The 20,538-nt window shown below is 36.3% G+C and overlaps 2 long non-coding RNA genes across 2 annotated transcripts; both read right to left on the bottom strand.

Moving 5' to 3' along the window:
- Nucleotides 1-11,273: 11,273 nt before the first annotated feature.
- Nucleotides 11,274-13,730, bottom strand: LOC147532055 (uncharacterized). The gene is made up of 3 exons (XR_015227838.1): nt 13,664-13,730; nt 12,948-13,025; nt 11,274-11,500 (listed from the first exon to the last, which is right to left on the bottom strand). It is a non-coding gene; the product is annotated as an uncharacterized LOC147532055 (long non-coding RNA).
- A 3,955-nt stretch (nt 13,731-17,685) lies between these two features.
- LOC147532054 (uncharacterized) lies at nt 17,686-20,117 on the bottom strand. Its single transcript, XR_015228475.1, has 3 exons — nt 20,074-20,117; nt 19,358-19,435; nt 17,686-17,912 (listed from the first exon to the last, which is right to left on the bottom strand). It is a non-coding gene; the product is annotated as an uncharacterized LOC147532054 (long non-coding RNA).
- Nucleotides 20,118-20,538: the final 421 nt, after the last annotated feature.

Below are 20,538 nucleotides of genomic sequence, written 5' to 3'. Positions count from 1 at the left end.
CTAGAATTGCATGGGATATTTTGAAAAAACAATTTCAAGGTTCTGAAAAAGTGTCAAGCTTCAATGATTGTGGAAATAATTCGAAAATTTGGCAATGAAGAAGAGTGAAATTTTTTTAACAAGTTCGATATCGTGTTATGGAACTCGTTAACAAACTTAAAAGTCTTTGAGATATTATCAAAGACAAAACATCGTTCAAAAAATTCTTCGAAGTCTACCGCAAAATTTTGATCATATTGTAGCAGCAATTGAAGAACCCAAAGATTAATTATCTTCTCTCTCTTTTTATGAACTAATAAGTTCTCCTGAAGCTCATGAAAGCAGAATCAGTAGATATCAAAGTAATCCAGTGGAGCAAACATTTCAGTCTAATTCAAATATTTCAGAAAAAATAGTGTCCAAACAATAAGAAAAGGAAGTAAATTTTTCAAAGAAGAAGTTCTTTTGAAAACCATCCTTGACAAGGTTTTTTCAATCTCAAGGAAAAGAACACAATCGATGGAAGGTTTTCAACACAAAAATTCTCAAGGTAATTCCGCTATTTATTGTTTTTGTTGCAAGAAAATTGGTCATGAATCTAAGGAGTGTCGATTTCCCAAAGTGAAGCTAATTATTCTAAAGAAAAACAAGAAGCACAATTATTTTTTGGGTTGTTTCCCAAATGGCCCCCAACTTTGTGACCAGCTTCCTGCCTGCCCACTACTACTTTAGCAATAATTCCCGTATGACCGACCCCCTTTTTCCGTTATCTTTAACTTTTCGTTACTCTCTCTCCTCCATCTCATTTTCTCTCTTAGCCAAGTCACCTATCACGCCACATCATCATCTTCTCCGTCATAAGTCGCCGACCGGCCAAATTTTCGGCCGGCAACCTTCAATTTTTTTTATTCTCTCTCTCTCTCTAAATAAATATATTTTTTTTAATTTCCTCTCTCTCTCTCTAAACTCCGGCGAAGGGGGTTTCCCTTCGCCGGAGGTCTGTCGAACAGACCATTGAAGGTTTAATTTTTTTTTTTATTCTCTCTCTTCATCACGAACAGACCTCCGGCGAAGGGAAACCCCCTTCGCCGGAGTTTAGAGAGAGAGAGAGAGAGAGAGGTGAAAGGAAATAAAAAAAATTTGAGAGAGAGAGAAAAAAAAATTCATGGTTGCCAGCCGGCGACTTATGCCGGAGAAGATGATGATGTGGCGTGATAGGTGACTTGGCAGAGAGAGAAAATGAGATGGAGGAGAGAGAGTAACAGAAAGTTAAAGATAACGAAAAAGAGGCCATACGAGAATTATTGCTAAAGTAGGGGGCCAGGCAGGAAGCTGGTCACAAAGTTAGGGGCCATTTAGGAAATAACCCTTATTTTTTTGCACGAATGTTGAAACACCCTCATCGGATATTTGGTATTTGGATAGCGGATGCAGACATCACATGACAGGAAATAGAGAATTATTTGTAGAAGAAAAAAAAAATTCTACTCAAGTAAAGCTTGGTGGGAAAATTAAAACCTGCTGGAGGAAAAGGAGTGATTGCGGTAGCTACAAACAAAGGTAATAAATTTTTTCATGATGTTTTTTATGTACCTGGTATAACACAAAATCCCTTAAGTGTTGGGCAACCAATGAGAAAAAATTACTCTCTCCATTTTGACAATAAAGAATGTGAGATTGTTGATAAAAGAAAAATTCTTATTGTGGCTACTGTCTGAATGAATGTTTTTTATCTTATCATGCTAAACTGTGAGAATGTTTCATTCAAAAGGGAAGCTCATATTTGGCATTTGAGATATGATCAATTGAATTATAGAGGTCTAAAATTATTAAAAGATACTAATATGGTGGTTGGTTTTCCTTACAATTCAAAAAATGATGAAATTTGTGAAGGGTGTACTTACGGAAAAATACATAGGCTTCCATTTCCAAAAGTCTCTTCAAGAGCATGTGCACCAGTTGAATTAAGACACGCCGATATTTTTGGACCAACTAAACCACCTTCACTTAGTAATAAGAGATATTTTCTCTAGATTGTTCACATGATAATATATTATGGAATATTGGTTGGCAAAAGATTAAGATATCAAAATCAATTACTTGAGATAAAATAAGTATTGTATGATATCAAGGAATTAATAACATATTAAGGATTATTAAAAGGGTCCATGGGTTTTAAGTCCAAAATAAAGTTCAAAAAAGTTTAAGGTCCAATCTTCCCAGAAAATAAGTTTTTAGTCCTTTTCGTTTTGGAAGAAACATTGTTGATAAATAACGTGCTATGTATGACATATATAAAAAAAATGAAATAAAGTATGGAAAACATGAAATAAAGTATGAAACTTTAACAATAAATAACAGGTAATTTATGAAACAAAACAAGAATTTTTAAACAGAAAAATACTGTAACTTTGAAGTCTAGACATACTTTAACTAATTAGGACTAAATACCCATTATAATTATTATTTTGGCTTAAAATCCTATATTAATATTAGGGGGGACTAAATGTGTGTTTAGGGGTAGATTTTTGGACTAGGAACCCAAAAATTCTTATTAAAATATATTATTTTATCCTTTGTAATCCTATAAATACCTCCAAGAGGTTTGTAATGAAATATACATTCTTCATCACATTTTAAGTTGGTATCAGAGTGGTTTCATATTTTATTACTATTGTTTTCCTTTTTTCTTTTCTCTTTTTTCTTTTCTCTATGTTCTTGAAAGAGAAGAGAAATAAAGGGTTTCGATTTATTATTTGTTACTTTGACTAATTGTTAGTAAAGTACTGCAAGTTGTATCTTTATCATTTCTTTTTTCAAACTTGAGTGACTCATCTAGAACCTCAAATTTTGCACTTCAACCAATGATCATTTCTTATGGAGTGACACTTAATGGTACAAATTACTCTCTTTGGTCAGAAGTTGTTGAAACTTTTGTTGCAGGTCAAGGAAAATTGGGATATCTAACAGGAAAATAGAAGAACCCTTTTATTGATGATGCTTCGTACGAGAAATGGTGTATAGAGAATGCTATTGTGAAAGGTTCGCTTGGCGGTGCCATGGAACCCGATGTGATTTTATTTGTTCGACTTCGCACTGCAAAAATAATTTGAGATACTTTATCTCAAACCTATTGCGAAGGAGCAGATAGTTCAGTAATATATGATCTGTCGTATCAGGCTATGCGTATGAAACAAGACGGTAAATTTGTGTCTACATATTTTGTTGATTTACGCAAAATATGGCAAGAACTAGATTATCTCAAGCCAATCACCTTCACGCAACCTGATGTTATACTTGCTCGTCAAAAAGAAATTGAATAAGAACATGTTCATATTTTCTTGGTCGGTGTTGATGACATCTATGACCAAGTGCAAAGTGATATTCTTCGCACAAATCCTTTCCAAATCTAGAATCCGCATTTGCTATGGTTCGTAGTGAAGCACAACGAAGAAATACCATGTTGAAAAATAATGTAGAATTTAATATGGCCACGGCAGCTAAAACTATTATTAACCAGAATCGAAATAATCACTTAAAAAATCAAAATGTTAGTGAAAATGAGTGTACTCATTGCGGCAATTCTAAGCATGCTGTCGAAAATTGTATTAAGCTACACAGTTACCCAGATCGGTGGGCTGGTTTTAATGAAAAGAAGTCTCGTGAGCGACGTAGTCGAAAAGAGGGTGACAAGACAGACGAGAAAGCTGCATTTCTAGTATCATCTAGTACCTGTGATCCACCATCAAATGTTGTAGTTTTTTTATCAGTTTCAACTGATATATTGAGTCATTCAACATGTAATATTGGATATGTTTTTACAAACACTAACTCTGCCAAAGACACCGGATGGGTCATTCATTCAGGAGCTACTGATCACATGACCTTTGGTCGGTCACTTTTACAAAGTTCGAATACATCGCATCGGATACATGTATCAAACGCCAATGGAGTATCACCCCCTGTCACCAGTGCGGGGGCAGTGGTTCTAATACCTTCATTATCTCTAGAGTATACATTATATGTTCTCTCCCAACCTAATAATCTTCTATCCGTGTCTCGAGTAACTGAACAATTAAATAGTCTAGTGTTAATGTATCCATGATTTTGTCTTTTTCAGGACCTCAACAGTAAGGAGATTATTGGGTGTGGTACTAATAGAGAGGGGCTTTATTATTTTCAGATTCCAAACGTCTTTCTGATTTTCACTCGTGTGGAGCTTTGTGCATGTGAAAACTCTTTGCACGTGGAAACCCTTTGCACGTGGTTGGGCTCGACACGAGTTTTAGGGTCTAGTCGATGAGGGCCCAATAAGAGACTTCTGGACTGGGTCCGAGAGTGTTGCGCTGGGCTTGTCGTCTCAATGGGCACTCTAGCGCTGAGGGCCCTGGTGTGGATTTTGGTCAACACAATTGTGATGTCTGCGAATTAGCTAAAAGTCATCGTATTAATTATCTTTTAAGACCAGTAAGATGACATAACAAAATGCTTTGATTCTTTAGATGTGTGGGGTCCTCATCCTGTTCCTACTTTATCTGATTTTCGTTGGTTTGTGATTTTGATTGATGATTGTAGTCGAATGACTTGGATTTATCTAATCAAGTCTTGAAGTCTTATTTTCAAGATCATGGGATAATTCATGAAACAACCTGTACCTTTACACCACAACAAAATGGCGTGGTGGAAAGGAAAAATTGTCCTATTCTAGAATCACAAGTGCATGCTTGATTTGTGCTAATATGCAACCTTTTTCTTGGGAGATGTTTTTACCTACGTTGTTTATCTTATCAATCGTGTACCTAACAGTGTCCTATACTTCAAGACTCCTTTAGAGAAACTTTCTAGCTCTTGCAGTATCCCATCACATTTAAATCTATAACCTCAAACATGTGGATGCATAGTATTTATTCATATCCCTAAACATCAACGTACTAAACTTGATCCATTTCCATTAAAGTGTGTATTTATTGGGTATTCTCCTCACAAAAAGGAGTATAAGTGCTATCACCCTCCTACCAAGAAGTTATACATTACTATGGATGTTCCTTTTTCTGAGGCAGATTTGTATTTTTCTCCAACGTCCCCTTCTACTCTTTAGGAGGAGAATACGAGTGAAGAAAAAGAGTAGACCAGTTTACTACCTGACAATAATGAAGTGGCACGTTTACTAACTGACTTAGCCTCAACAGATAATAGTGATCCGACATTCTAAATACAGGATATGGTAGTAGTTGATGAAGGACCTAACATAGATCATACTCATAATCAAGTGATGCAACAAAATTGAAGAACCCCTTCTTCGACAGTACCCACCAATAATACTTCTTCTAATGTGGTTCCTGAGGTATGGCTAATTTCGAGTATTAGAAATTTATTTGATGATCATCTTCCAGTGTTGCCTAGTAATGATGATAGGTATCAATTACCTTCTCGGAGTAATCGAGAAAAGCTATCAGAGTACCTAACAACTCAAAGGTCATTAGGTATCCAATTTTTCATTACGCTTCTAGTGAACATTTACCTGACATTATTCAAGGATTTGTTAACAAAATGGAAAATGTCATAACTCCTACGAGAGCAGAAGAAGCGTTAAATAATCCTAAGTAGGTGAAATCCATTGCTAAAGATGCAGGCTCTGATTGTCGAGTTTATCACACCTTTGATGTATCAATGCCAAATGTAATGACTATCATCGATCGTAGTCAATTTCCAAAAAAAAAAAAGGAGATGCAGGCTTTAGAAAGAAATAAGGGTTATTTCCCAAATAGCCCCAACCTTTGTGACAGGCTTCTTGCCTAGCCCACTACTTTATCAAAAATACCCAGGTGGCCCCCTTTTTCAGTTACCGTTATAACACCGTTTACTAGTCATCACCTCTCTCTCATCCAACTCATCACCTCTCTCTGCCACCTCATCATCATCTTCACCGGCGAAGGTTGCCGGCCGTTCAATTCTCCGGCCGACGACCTTCAAACATAAAAAGAAAAAATTGTTTATCTCTCCTCTTTCTCTCTAATTTTTTTTTAAATCTCTCCTCTCTCTCTCTCTCTCTAAAAACTCTGGCGAAGGGAAACCCCTTCGCCGGAGGGTCTGTTCACGAACAAATCTGTTCGTGAACAAGCAGGAGGTCTGTTCAACGTACAGACCCACCTCAGGCGAAGGGGTTTCCCTTCGCCTGAGTTTTAAGAGAGAGAGAAGAGAGATTTTTTTTTAGAAAAAATTATTATTTTTGTTTTTATGTTTGAAGGTCGCCGGTCGAAAAATTGCCTGGATGGCGACCTTCACCGATGAGATGATAAGGTGGCAGAGGCGATGAGTTGGATGAGAGAGCGGTGATGACTAGTTAACGATGTTATAACGGCAACTGAAAAAGGGGGTCATCTGGATATTTTTGATAAAGTAGGGGGTTAGGCAGGAAGCCGGTCACAAAGTTGGGGGCTATTTGGAAAATAACCCAAGAAACAAAACTTGGGATATCGTAACTTTACTAGAAGGCAAAAAACCAGTTGGATGTAAATGGGTATTTTCAATAAAACATAAGTCAAATGGTTCGATTGATCGTGGCTTCACACAAACACATGTCGTGACTATTAAGAGACTTTTGCGCTTGTTACAAAGTTTAATACTTTTCAAGCTCTATTGTCTATTATTGCTAACCTTAAATAGCCATTACAACAATATGATGTAAAAATACATTTTTACATGGAGATTTATCACAATAATTTATATGACTCTACCTCCTGGTTACCGTATTTCTAGTAATGCAAATTCAGTGTGCAGGTTAAAGAAGACGTTATATAGTTTAATACGATCCCCCAGGACATGGTTTGGGAGATTCTGACTAGCAATAAATAAATACGACTATAATCAAAGCAATTCAGATCACACCTTATTTTTGAAGAGACAAATAACTGCACTTATCATCTACGTAGACTGTAGATGATATAATTGTTACAAGTGATGATATTGATGAAATGACTATGTTGAAGACTTGTTTATCATCTGAAAGACCTTGGAGGATTAGAGTATTTTTTTGGGCATTGAAGTTATCAAGTTCAAGCAAGAAGTTTTTTATCACAACGCAAATATATTCTAGATTTGTTGAAGGAGACGAGTATGTTAAGTTGTCAACCTATCAATACACCGATTGAGCAAAATCATGGGTTGGACGAACTTCCTGATCAAGAGCTGACAAAGGAAGATATCAAAAATTGTTAGTCGCTTAATTTACTTATCACTTACGCAACTAGATATCTCATATGCAATTAGTGTGGCAAGTCGATTTATGCATAATCCAAGTGAGACTCATACGAACACCGATTGAGCAAAATCATATGTTGGAGGAACTTCCTGATCAAGTTCCCACTAATAAAGGAAGATATCAAATATTTGTTGGTCCCTTAATTTACTTATCACATACACGACCAGATGTCGCAGATGTAGTTAGTGTGGTAAGTCAATTTATGCATAATCCAAATGAGGCTCGTAGGAAATATTTAAGTCCACACCGGAAAAATGTATCATGTTCTCTAAGCACCATTATACCACAAGTACAGGTTATTGTGATTCTGATTGGGCTGCGAAAGGAGATAAACGACGTTCAACAAGTGGATACTTCACATTCGTTGGTTGTAATCTAGTTTGTTGGAAGAGAAAAAAGACAGAAGGTTGTCTGATTATCCAGTGCAGAAGCTGAATACCGAGCAATGGGAAAAGGAATTCAAGAATTATTGTAGTTAAAAGGACTTATGGGAGAGTTAGGTTTTCGTCCTACGAAACTTATGAAGTTATATTGTGACAATCAATCAGCTATTAAGATTACAGAGAATCTTATTTAGCACAAACATGTGGAGACAGATCGTATTTCATATATGAAAATTTTGAAGATAAAATCATTGAAGTTCTATATTTGAAAACCTCAGACCAATTAACTGATATTCTAACTAAAGTTGTTTCAAGTCAAGGCTTAAGTAGCTCACTTGTCAAGCTAGGCATGCATGATGTTTATGTTCCGCCTTGAATGGGAGTGTTGGCATGATAATATATTATAAAAGATTGGTTGTGATCTTGTGAATAATAATAGTTGACAAAAGATCAAGATATCAAAATCAAATAATTAAGATAAAATAAGAATTATAAATATTTAAGATAAAATAAGGAATTAGCAACATATTAAGGATTATTAAAATATATTATGTTATCTTTTGTTATATTATAAATACCTCTAATTAGTTTGTAATGAAATATACTTTCTTCATCACATTTTAAGTTTAATGAGATCTATAAATCATGTGGATTTGTTTTCTCCACTCTTTTTGATGAGATTGTTTTCTCCACTTATGAACCACAAAGTTTTAAAGAAGCGGAAAAAGAAGAAGTATGGAGAAATGCCATGAATGAAAAATTGGCAACTATTGAAAAAAATCAAACTTGGGAATTTGTAGATCCTCCAAAAGAAAAATATGTTGTTGGATTAAAATGGATCTACAAGATCAAATTTGATGAAGATGACTCAATTAAAAAACATAAGCCTCGCCTAGGAAAACGATTATTCTTAACAACCCAGTGTTGACTTTAATGAAACTTTTGCGCCAATAGTAAGGATGGAGGCAATTAGAATTGTTCTTCCATTAGTTGCTCAAATGAAATTACAAGTTTTTCAACTTGATGTTAAACAACATTTTTAAATGGAGAATCGAAAGAAGTTTATGTTGAGCAACCTTTAGGATACAAAATAAAAGGAGAAGAAAATAAAGTATATAGACTAAAGAAAGCCTTATATGGCTTCAAACAGCCCCCCGACCATGAAATAGTAAAATTAACGGATATTTTCAGCAAAATAATTTTCAGAAAAGCAAAATTGAACCGTCTTTATATGTGAAGAAAGAAGAAAATAATTTTTTTAATTGTTTGTTTATATGTAGATGATCTAATTTTCACAAGAACAAATCTAAGGATTGTTGAAAAACTCAAGAAATCCATGATGAAGGAATATGAAATGACAGATTTGGGTCTCATAAAATATTCTTTCGAAATTCAAGTTCGTGATCAATCTAAAGGAAAAAATTTTATTTCCCAAGAGAAATATGTTGAAGACTTATTGAAAAGATTCAAATGTCAAATTGCGAGCTTGTTGCTACACCTATTTGTGTAAATGAAAAATTGCAATTAAATGACAGAGCACCTAAGGTCGACGCTAAAATTTATCGAGGTCGAGTTGGTACTCTTATTTATCTAACTAATACAAGGCCATATATTGTTTATCCCGTCTGATCTAAAGATTTATGAGTGAGCCAAGTAAACTTCACTTCTTTTTTTTTTTGTTGAAAAAGTAAAATTCACTTTGCTGCTGCCAAGCGTATTTTACGTTACACTCAAGGAACAAAAAACCAGGGAATAAAATATATTTCTAAAGATGAAAACAAATTAGTTGGTTTTACTGACAATGATTGAGTTGTGGTTCTCTTCATGATAGGAAAAGTGTATCTAGATATATTTTTAAGTTGGAATCTGAAGTTATTGCTTGGGCATGAAAAAAACAAAAGACTGTTGCTTTATCATCAGCGGAGGATGAGTATATTGCCGCTACCGATGCATCATGTAAAGTCCTAAGAATTTTAGAAGAATTTTAGGAGATTTATTTCAAAAGGGACAAGGTCCAACAACTATCTATTGTGATAATATGTACGCAATAGCAATGACGAAAAATCCAGTTTTTGACAACCGCACAGAGCATATTGAACTTCGTCATCATTTTATTCGCAACTTGGTACAGCAAGAAGAAATTCAACTTCACTAATGAACAATTGAGCAACATCTTCACAAAAGCTACTGTAACTGAAAAAATATCAAATTTAAGAACTGCATGCAAATTACAAATTAAGAAGAGGTGTTAAAAATATGTATTGTTTACTTGCTAATTGTATTAGAAAAGTCTAGATGAAGGTTAATCATTGTAGTAGTCTTCAAGGTAGATAAGTCTAAAGTGGGGGGTTTCAGTAAAGGCATTATCAAAGTTGGGGAGTTTCAGTAATTCTCCCTAGACTATAAGATAAGCTTGGACTATGTATTGATTGGCTTGTAAGTGCCAATGTGGAAGTCTCTATGCTTTGCTAGTTGGGTTAAATCTTCTACTATAAAAAGAGGTGATTTGTAATGTACTTGAATCAAGCAAAAAGAAGTCTTTTTTTTGATGAGAGAAGCAAAAAGAAGTTCAAAAAATCATTAAAAAAATTAAATTATCTTGCAATTAAAAGAGCATTCTCAAGTTATATAAATCTATAATCCTCCTCGCACCCAACAAAACATAGGTGGGTTTGTTGGAACCATTTTTTAGTCCGAACAAGACCTATATGTTCTGTTTTGTGTACAACATGCATTTCAGAGGGGTTTTGGTGACGCCATCAGGGTGACCAATCTCGGTTGGATGACTGAAAGTCCCTTGGTGGTGAGCGGGTTGACCGAGAGGTATAGTATGCTCCATCAGTTATTTGTCGAGGAACACAAAATTTGTTTTTACTACTAAATCTTCAAAAGATGGCATATGTGGTTTGGATAAGATGGAAACATTCAAAGAGGGATGGTTAAGTCCTAAACATTTTAAGAACCACAAAAAGTTTTTCAGCTACAAGAATGGACTAACAAATAGTAGTTACTTCTTTGCATGAAGCTTGATAAATCATAGCATGATGGAAAAAAGAGTTAACCCTTCTTTGCGAAGTCCAAAGGGATTCTGTTATAACCGAAGATTGGCATAAGTCTGAGTAAGACAATTCCAATATTTGAGGCTTTATTCAAGCCAATCATTTCATTCGTAGCCTCTTCAGATACAGATCTATTGAAAAATCTCATGGTTTGGTTAGTGTTCGTTGGTTCGGTATCTAGTATTTTGGTGTCATCCGTTACCAAATCACTCATGGTTTGGTTAGTGCTTTTTCAAACCATTACCAAACCGCTCATGTGACGCCCCGTGTTCCGAATCACGGTTTGCCAGGCAGTTTATAAAAGAAACTCGGTCTCAGACTCACTAAAACCAGTTTCAAATATAAACCCAAGCCAAAACTCTCATCACGGGTTACAAATCAAGAACAAACACAACGGAAAATCAAATATAGTTTAAACCTTTTAAAAATATGCTCGGAAAATATGTAACCCAAAATAGTTTTCATAAAGAGAAAAACAACTTGAATTCATGTTTATAAAAAGTTCACAAAAGAGACTGAATTAGGACAGAGTCTCCTCTATAAATTGAACATATCAAACCTGAAAAACCTGTCAAACATTCCTCATACATATCTCACAAACTTCTAAATATCAATAGCATCAAATAGAAAGTGATAATGTGCATACTATTTACATGTGTACAATCGCAAACGAGTGAGAGAACGATCCTAACTATTCTAGATGATACATATATAATATTAATGTTGTGATTATGTTGAAAATACAATAGAAGTTATAATCTTACATAATGTGAGCCGTCGAAGTAAACTATGTCACTTCGGGTCACCAATACCTGCAACTGAACAACAACAAATAGGAATGAGATAACCCGAAGGTCAGCTCAGTAGGATACCTAGACATCCTACCCGCACCACACACATCAACATTTTAATACATTAATAGTTATAAGTGTTACATATATACAGATATATATACAGAGATATCAATATGCACACGAAGCAAAACAATATAGCAAGATAATTCTTCTAGCTTACCAAGATCACGACTGAATACGCCCTCAGTCGGGGTCACCTACTATTCGGCTAGGAAGAACCGGTAGGCCTTTGTTAGTGCGTAGGCAGGCGGCGCCTTATCGAACGTTTGACTACTGCAGTGTACACATGGATCAACGTAATACTCCGGTAAGAGCTTCCGTAACTCTCCCTTCGTCATCATCGCCCATCGGGCTGGCTTGTGATCTCAATACGCATCGAATAGTAAATCTCACCCAAACAATGATACGCTTAGAATATGTCATGACTTACCTAGACGACTATAAGAGTATCGTCGCTTAGTAGAGCCATATACCCACGGCGATACAATTATCTCGTCTTGAGGCGCGTCCTATCTCCGGCCAGATCTGACGCTTCCTCGCAAGGTAACTCATTGACCATTCGAAGAATACCCAAACATATGCATGAACCTATAATAATATTAAATGATCTGATAGGCTCCCAAAGCTACAAGAACAGAGCCCTCCTAACAAGTCCCATCAATCGAAGGAGAAGAGCGTTCTTGTGTCTCAAGGTAGGGTAAACCCTGTTTAAAGCCAAGCTTTTACAAGTTTTCACTTTCAGGGATTAAGTATTTTCTTTTAAGAAAACTTGGGTAAACACCCTCTTTCGGTTCAGTGAAACATTGTAAGTATCAAACACAAGACATTACAGAATTCAAACCACACTTACCAGTGGCTTAGCAGAATAAATAAACAAACATGGCACTGGTCAGTCCCCTAATCACTCCAAGGGTCGGAATACCCCAACTCCCAATCTCTCTCCGGACCCCATTCCGGGTAAACTAGAATGGTCGTTACCAAACGGCTGGCCTCGAACCGAGTGTAACCCTTGACATAATTCATGGCTAATCCATAACATAAAATAAACAAGGGGACCAACCAATGCCCGTGGTAAAACAACCATTACACGTAACACAGATCAAGCGATTCCGCCTCCATGTTATACACGCAGCTCAAGCGATTCCGCCACCACGTGTTTACAATTCACACAAAAAGATCACACAGATCAAGCGATTCCGCCTCCATGTGATTATTTTACAGAAAAACCAATTTGTTTTTAAAAGAGAAACATCCATAACATAGAGCACACCACATACATACATATCATACCCTATCATATCATAAATTGAACTAGAGAACTATAAAAAGAAGAAAATTACTAACTATATATATATATATAATGGTGAAACGGGGAATACCCGTGCTCCAAGTAAGATTCATAGGATCCTACCTCTTCTTGCGCTTCCAATGATGCTCCTGAGTAAGCTCCACTTCTCCTCGAGCTCCCTATTGCAGTTCATTAGTCCTACTGAAATATGAAAGAGCAAAACGGTCATTTGACAGTTACATAACTGTCAAGACTCCTCTTGCAAAGCAAGAATGCATAAAATGAATGAAACTATACTAGGAATGTCCTATCGGTACTATAGAGTCCACTGAGATGATCCATCGAGCACTTGATATATATACAAATCAACCAACCAACTTCCCATAAATTCTATTTTACATTTCCGAGTCTTCATAAGCTGACAAATCATATAATGAACCAAATACTATGAATCTTGAACTATCAAATCATAAAATGAACCTAATGTTACGAATCCATAACTCAACCTATCCATTTATGTTAAATACGGCAAGGTTCGGGTAACCATCTTTATTCCAATTCATTATAAAACTGATCCAAATATGAAATTCGAGCACTAAAATAATTCGGCAGCACCCCGTCTATATATGGACACCCCAAAATAGTCTATAATATCCTAAACATCATCCTGAACATAAATCATTCGACGAAATTAAAGAATAACTGCTCCAAATTTCGATCCCAAATGAAATTATACCCAACCATACAGTTATCGAAATAACAACCAAATAACCACCAAATTAGGACGAAATAGAAAATTCTAAACGGATAGATATGTAGAACAAGTCGAATAGAATTACCTGGAACAAGTTTCATTGAATTCCGACCACCGGACTCGAAGAAACCGACGAAGGAAATCAAACACCAACCCACGGACAAAAACCCTTTTTATTTCTCACGGCTAACACTTGCTGGTTGTTTAGAAATCACTTTGGTAAAGGATGGAGACGGATATACAAGGATGGGGATGACGTGGGACCATTTAAAACGCCTCTTGCATGCAAGACAACATAAATTGGTTTTCTTTTAAACCAACCAAATTGGTTTTGGGTGCCACATGTCCCGGTTTGAGGTGCCCATGCCATTTAATTTTCTTTTGAGTCCTTAATTTCTATATACCTCTTAAACCCGTCCCTCCAATCTTATAACCAACTAATTCCACTCTTATCAATTACTTAATAATCCTCGCTTTAACTTTTTCTTCCCTTTTTCACCCCACAACTAACCATGAAGAAACTATGTGGTCCCGTTAATTTCGATACCGAAGAAAATTATCGAATACAAAATGATAGTCAAACCACACCCGATCTTCACGTGTGACCAGTCAAAATTCATAATTTTTTGAGAACTTTCCGATGAGCTGCACTAATCAACTAAAATAAGTATTCAATACCAAACCCGAAGAAACCACTAAATCCGCTCGACGTTCTAACTCATCCGATTATCCGCCTTGAAGGTCTGGGTGCTACAATACTACCCCCCTTAATTGAAATTTCGTCCTCGAAATTCGAAGAGAGTAGAATTGAAACAACAATTTCCAATCTCAACAGAATCTGCCACAAAACTCGAATCGGAAGAACAACCAGTTTCAACACCAAATCAGACTTCTATAACCTGTAAATTCCTTATGATTCCCTCATCCTCATTCGTAATTCATCGAAGTCAAAATTTTCTGAACTATTCTGTCAGGACAGTCCGCATAAGAAGACAACTCTCCCTACCACTGAAGTGTCTTTGTCGATGATCAACGAAACTCCCTTATCTCTTCTACCAATCTGAACCAAGAAGATCTACAACTCTAACTTACAAATAATGAAGAACAAAAGCTACAAACGAAAACTCAAATAACATCAATCTGATGAGAATAAATTTCATATTAAAAATCCGAGCAATCTGCCAATGTGCTAGACAATGAAATGAACGCTCGACAAGTGCTCCCACGATTTCGTTCGAAGCAACCACTCCAAAGCTCAAAAATCTGACCATATGCTCAGAAGACAGCTAACCAACCTTTTCTATTCTTCTGTCTAATTCCATCTACCAACTCTAATCTTGGAAGAAACTATATCATTTCTGAAATCACAAACTCACTGCATCTAACAAAACCAATTGGCTAAACTCTATAAACAAACAAGATCCAACCCTTTATATTCTGAATTCTTCTACAAAACCTATAGTATAAATGAGTGAAGAGGTTAAACACTAATATGTGCAACCATAGAATAAGATTACACATATGTTTCTTCTTCTGACATTGAACTCATACTCTGAAACAAATTCTGAAATATGAAACAACTGAACGATAAATTTACTGAGCTTCCATCTTACCCCACGATCAAAGAATAATCGATAACAATAACCATACTCAATACGAGAAAGCAAAGAATGAAGACCTCTATAATCTATATATAAGAATAAATTGTCGTTAATTCCACATCCTCAAAGAAAATAGCATTCTCGATAACATAAGAAAATACCGATACCCACAATATAGGAAAATAAAGAATGAGGACATCTGTAACATGTACAAGTCAATGTTGCCGTTGCCACTACAACCTCAAGAAAATATGGTTGTGTTCGATAAGATGATAAAAATAAAGATAGAAGACCGCTATAACATCTATACAAATTATAGATAAACCAACCCTCTAGAATCATTCTACAAAAATCTGAGAACCCTAGATACTTCTACCAACAAAGCCTGCCTCTATCAATATAATCTCAATATCAAAATATCTCGCCGACTCAATATAACTCAACCTTACACATTAGCCTTTGCAGTATAACAATAATTTGCTAGCCATAATTCCTCAATCACTAAATAAACAGAATATTGTTGATGAAATCCTCGTAGTCTTATATGAAAATATATATCTTTTAGAAAAATCGAACTCAATATCGTGCAGTCAACATATAACTTGAGAATACCATCTCGTATAGTGCAGCTGAATGAAAAGATGTACCAGATAACAACAGAACTTAGACAACTATCCTTCTCACTGATAATACTCTGACAACTGAATAAAAACCCCGACATAACTGACATTTGTGCCACATCTAAAAATCTGAAGACCAGCACGTCTATAATTTGTATGTGACTAACTGCCATTCCGTGAAGTAGACTCTACTGACAATGGTTTGTGTCTAATGCCCCGGAATCTCACCACCAACAACTATAGTCAATAAAAGATACGTGTCTCTATCTTATAACTCTCTCTCAACCAGACCATACATTATTTGTAGTCAAACTGAAACAATACATGCTCGAAACAAATCGATCAAGGTCAACCTCAACTCTGTGAATGATCTGCTCGAAGCTCATAGACGAAGGAATATGTACAACTACCCCGATATCCACAATACAAGGTCTGACTCATCTTCTCATCTAGTGAATCCTTCGTAGCGTTGTGGTCGCACTATTATGATCAGAATACTTCTTCAGTGGTTCAATCTGCAGTTTCTTCATTACTCGATGGCATTTCTCATATTACCGATTCACCTAGGTTAATTACTCCTGACAATGTCTTCATATGAGAATCACCTGCTCGAGTGACTTAGGCTCACAAAATTTTACCACAACTTCATCCATATCAGATAAGTTGTCCACGCCTATTATTTCTTGACTTTGTTGCCCTAGGTTATTGTTGCTGGACAACTGACTGTTAGCACCATTTCTTGCTTCGGTTTCCCTGACTCATTATAGATTTCCAAATCGTCCTTCTATGGGGGATTAGCTTACTAGTTCACTATCCTTGTCCTAAATAAACCAATATATCCATATTCATCTTGTAATTTTCTTAACATTTTCCAATTGTCGATCTTTGTGAACTTGTATAATGTCAAAAGTCAACTACACTTAACTTCCTCAGGCACTTTTGTCTTTGATACTTTCACAACATCAATATGCCGCCCTGCCCAAAACTTTATACCAAACCATTTTATCAATCCTTGACCGGCCACTTGTACCACCTTGCACAATAATCGAGGAAACAAACGACCAATGTAAACCGTTCACCAAGTATTCCTTTTCAGAGTACATCGAAGTATCGAAAATCAGAGAAGTCTATCCACAACCAACCAATGATATGAACCTAAGCCTAATATGAATGCAATTCGTACCTCAATAATGCTCGGTTGATTGTCATCACTATCTTCTGCAGGCAATGTGCTCGGCAAACAAAATCACAATGTAAGTGACCTACCGTTAAAGGAACCTTACTCACATTATGATATCTGAGTGGGACCTTCACGTAGGCCTGACTCAGATGTGTTGAGCACATAAAAATCAGCAAAGATAAAATCAAAATCTTAAAATGTCAAATAAAACAAAATAAAATCAACAATATTATTATCTTTTCATATTTTATGTTGAAGCTTTTACGAATGTAACAAGCCTTGGTACTTTTAGTTACCTCACCCATTATAGCACAGAAGTATATTCTGATGCCAGTCGGCCCAATGCACGTACTCATGCTCTGATACCAACTGTGACGCCCCGTGCTCCGAATCACGGTTTGCCAGGCAGTTTATAAAAGAAACTCGGTCTCAGACTCACTAAAACCAGTTTCAAATATAAACCCAAGCCAAAACTCTCATCACGGGTTACAAATCAAGAACAAACACAGCGGAAAATCAAATATAGTTTAAACCTTTTTAAAATATGCTCGGAAAATATGTAACCCAAAATAGTTTTCATAAAGAGAAAAACAACTTGAATTCATGTTTATAAAAAGTTCACAAAAGAGACTGAATTAGGACAGAGTCTCCTCTATAAATTGAACATATCAAACCTGAAAAACCTGTCAAACATTCCTCATACATATCTCACAAACTTCTAAATATCAATAGCATCAAATAGAAAGTGATAATGTGCATACTATTTACATGTGTACAATCGCAAACGAGTGAGAGAACGATCCTAACTATTCTAGATGATACATATATAATATTAACGTTGTGATTATGTTGAAAATACAATAGAAGTTATAATCTTACATAATGTGAGCCGTCGAAGTAAACTATGTCACTCCGGGTCACCAATACCTGCAACTGAACAACAACAAATAGGAATGAGATAACCCGAAGGTCAGCTCAGTAGGATACCTAGACATCCTACCCGCACCACACACATCAACATTTTAATACATTAATAGTTATAAGTGTTACATATATACAGATATATATACAGAGATATCAATATGCACACGAAGCAAAACAATATAGCAAGATAATTCTTCTAGCTTACCAAGATCACGACTGAATACGCCCTCAGTCGGGGTCACCTACTATTCGGCTAGGAAGAACCGGTAGGCCTTTGTTAGTGCGTAGGCAGGCGGCGCCTTATCGAACGTTTGACTACTGCAGTGTACACATGGATCCACGTAATACCCCGGTAAGAGCTTCCGTAACTCTCCCTTCGTCATCATCGCCCATCGGGCTGGCTTGTGATCTCAATACGCATCGAATAGTAAATCTCACCCAAACAATGAGACGCTTAGAATATGTCATGACTTACCCAGACGACTATAAGAGTATCGTCGCTTAGTAGAGCCATATACCCACGGCGATACAATTATCTCGTCTTGAGGCGCGTCCTATCTCCGGCCAGATCTGACGCTTCCTCGCAAGGTAACTCATTGACCATTCGAAGAATACCCAAACATGTGCATGAACCTATAATAATATTAAATGATCTGATAGGCTCCCAAAGCTACAAGAACAGAGCCCTCCTAACAAGTCCCATCAACCGAAGGAGAAGAGCGTTCTTGTGTCTCAAGGTAGGGTAAACCCTGTTTAAAGCCAAGCTTTTACAAGTTTTCACTTTCAGGGATTAAGTATTTTCTTTTAAGAAAACTTGGGTAAACACCCTCTTTCGGTTCGGTGAAACATTGTAAGTATCAAACACAAGACACTACAGAATTCAAACCACACTTACCAGTGGCTTAGCAGAATAAATAAACAAACATGGCACTGGTCAGTCCCCTAATCACTCCAAGGGTCGGAATACCCCAACTCCCAATCTCTCTCCGGACCCCATTCCGGGTAAACTAGAATGGTCGTTACCAAACGGCTGGCCACGAACCGAGTGTAACCCTTGACATAATTCATGGCTAATCCATTACATAAAATAAACAAGGGGACCAACCAATGCCCGTGGTAAAACAACCATTACACGTAACACAGATCAAGCGATTCCGCCTCCATGTTATACACGCAGCTCAAGCGATTCCGCCACCACGTGTTTACAATTCACACAAAAAGATCACACAGATCAAGCGATTCCGCCTCCATGTGATTATTTTACAGAAAAACCAATTTGTTTTTAAAAGAGAAACATCCATAACATAGAGCACACCACATACATACATATCATACTATATCATATCATAAATTGAACTAGAGAACTATAAAAAGAAGAAAATTACTAACTATATATATATATAATGGTGAAACGGGGAATACCCGTGCTCCAAGTAAGATTCATAGGATCCTACCTCTTCTTGCGCTTCCAATGATGCTCCTGTGTAAGCTCCACTTCTCCTCGAGCTCCCTATTGCAGTTCATTAGTCCTACTGAAATATGAAAGAGCAAAACGGTCATTTGACAGTTACATAACTGTCAAGACTCCTCTTGCAAAGCAAGAATGCATAAAATGAATGAAACTATACTAGGAATGTCCTATCGGTACTATAGAGTCCACTGAGATGATCCATCGAGCACTTGATATATATACAAATCAACCAACCAACTTCCCATAAATTCTATTTTACATTTCCGAGTCTTCATAAGCTGACAAATCATATAATGAACCAAATACTATGAATCTTGAACTATCAAATCATAAAATGAACCTAATGTTACGAATCCATAACTCAACTTATCCATTTATGTTAAATACGGCAAGGTTCGGGTAACCATCTTTATTCCAATTCATTATAAAACTGATCCAAATATGAAATTCGAGCACTAAAATAATTCGGCAGCACCCCGTCTATATATGGACACCCCAAAATAGTCTATAATATCCTAAACATCATCCTGAACATAAATCATTCGACGAAATTAAAGAATAACTGCTCCAAATTTCGATCCCAAATGAAATTATACCCAACCATACAGTTATCGAAATAACAACCAAATAACCACCAAATTAGGACGAAATAGAAAATTCTAAACGGATAGATATGTAGAACAAGTCGAATAGAATTACCTGGAACAAGTTTCATTGAATTCCGACCACCGGACTCGAAGAAACCGACAAAGGAAATCAAACACCAACCCACGGACAAAAACCCTTTTTATTTCTCACGGCTAACACTTGCTGGTTGTTTAGAAATCACTTTGGTAAAGGATGGAGATGGATATACAAGGATGGGGATGACGTGGGACCATTTAAAACGCCTCTTGCATGCAAGACAACATAAATTGGTTTTCTTTTAAACCAACCAAATTGGTTTTGGGTGCCACATGTCCCGGTTTGAGGTGCCCATGCCATTTAATTTTCTTTTGAGTCCTTAATTTCTATATACCTCTTAAACCCGTCCCTCCAATCTTATAGCCAACTAATTCCACTCTTATCAATTACTTAATAACCCTCGCTTAAACTTTTTCTTCCCTTTTTCACCCCACAACTAACCATGAAGAAACTATGTGGTCCCGTTAATTTCGATACCGA

Source organism: Eschscholzia californica, unplaced genomic scaffold (assembly GCF_041429995.1).
Source record: "Eschscholzia californica isolate CP2 unplaced genomic scaffold, dmEscCali1.0.p SCAF_6, whole genome shotgun sequence".
Classification (NCBI taxonomy): Eukaryota; Viridiplantae; Streptophyta; class Magnoliopsida; order Ranunculales; family Papaveraceae; genus Eschscholzia; species Eschscholzia californica.
This window is presented reverse-complemented; position numbering and strand designations above follow the sequence as displayed.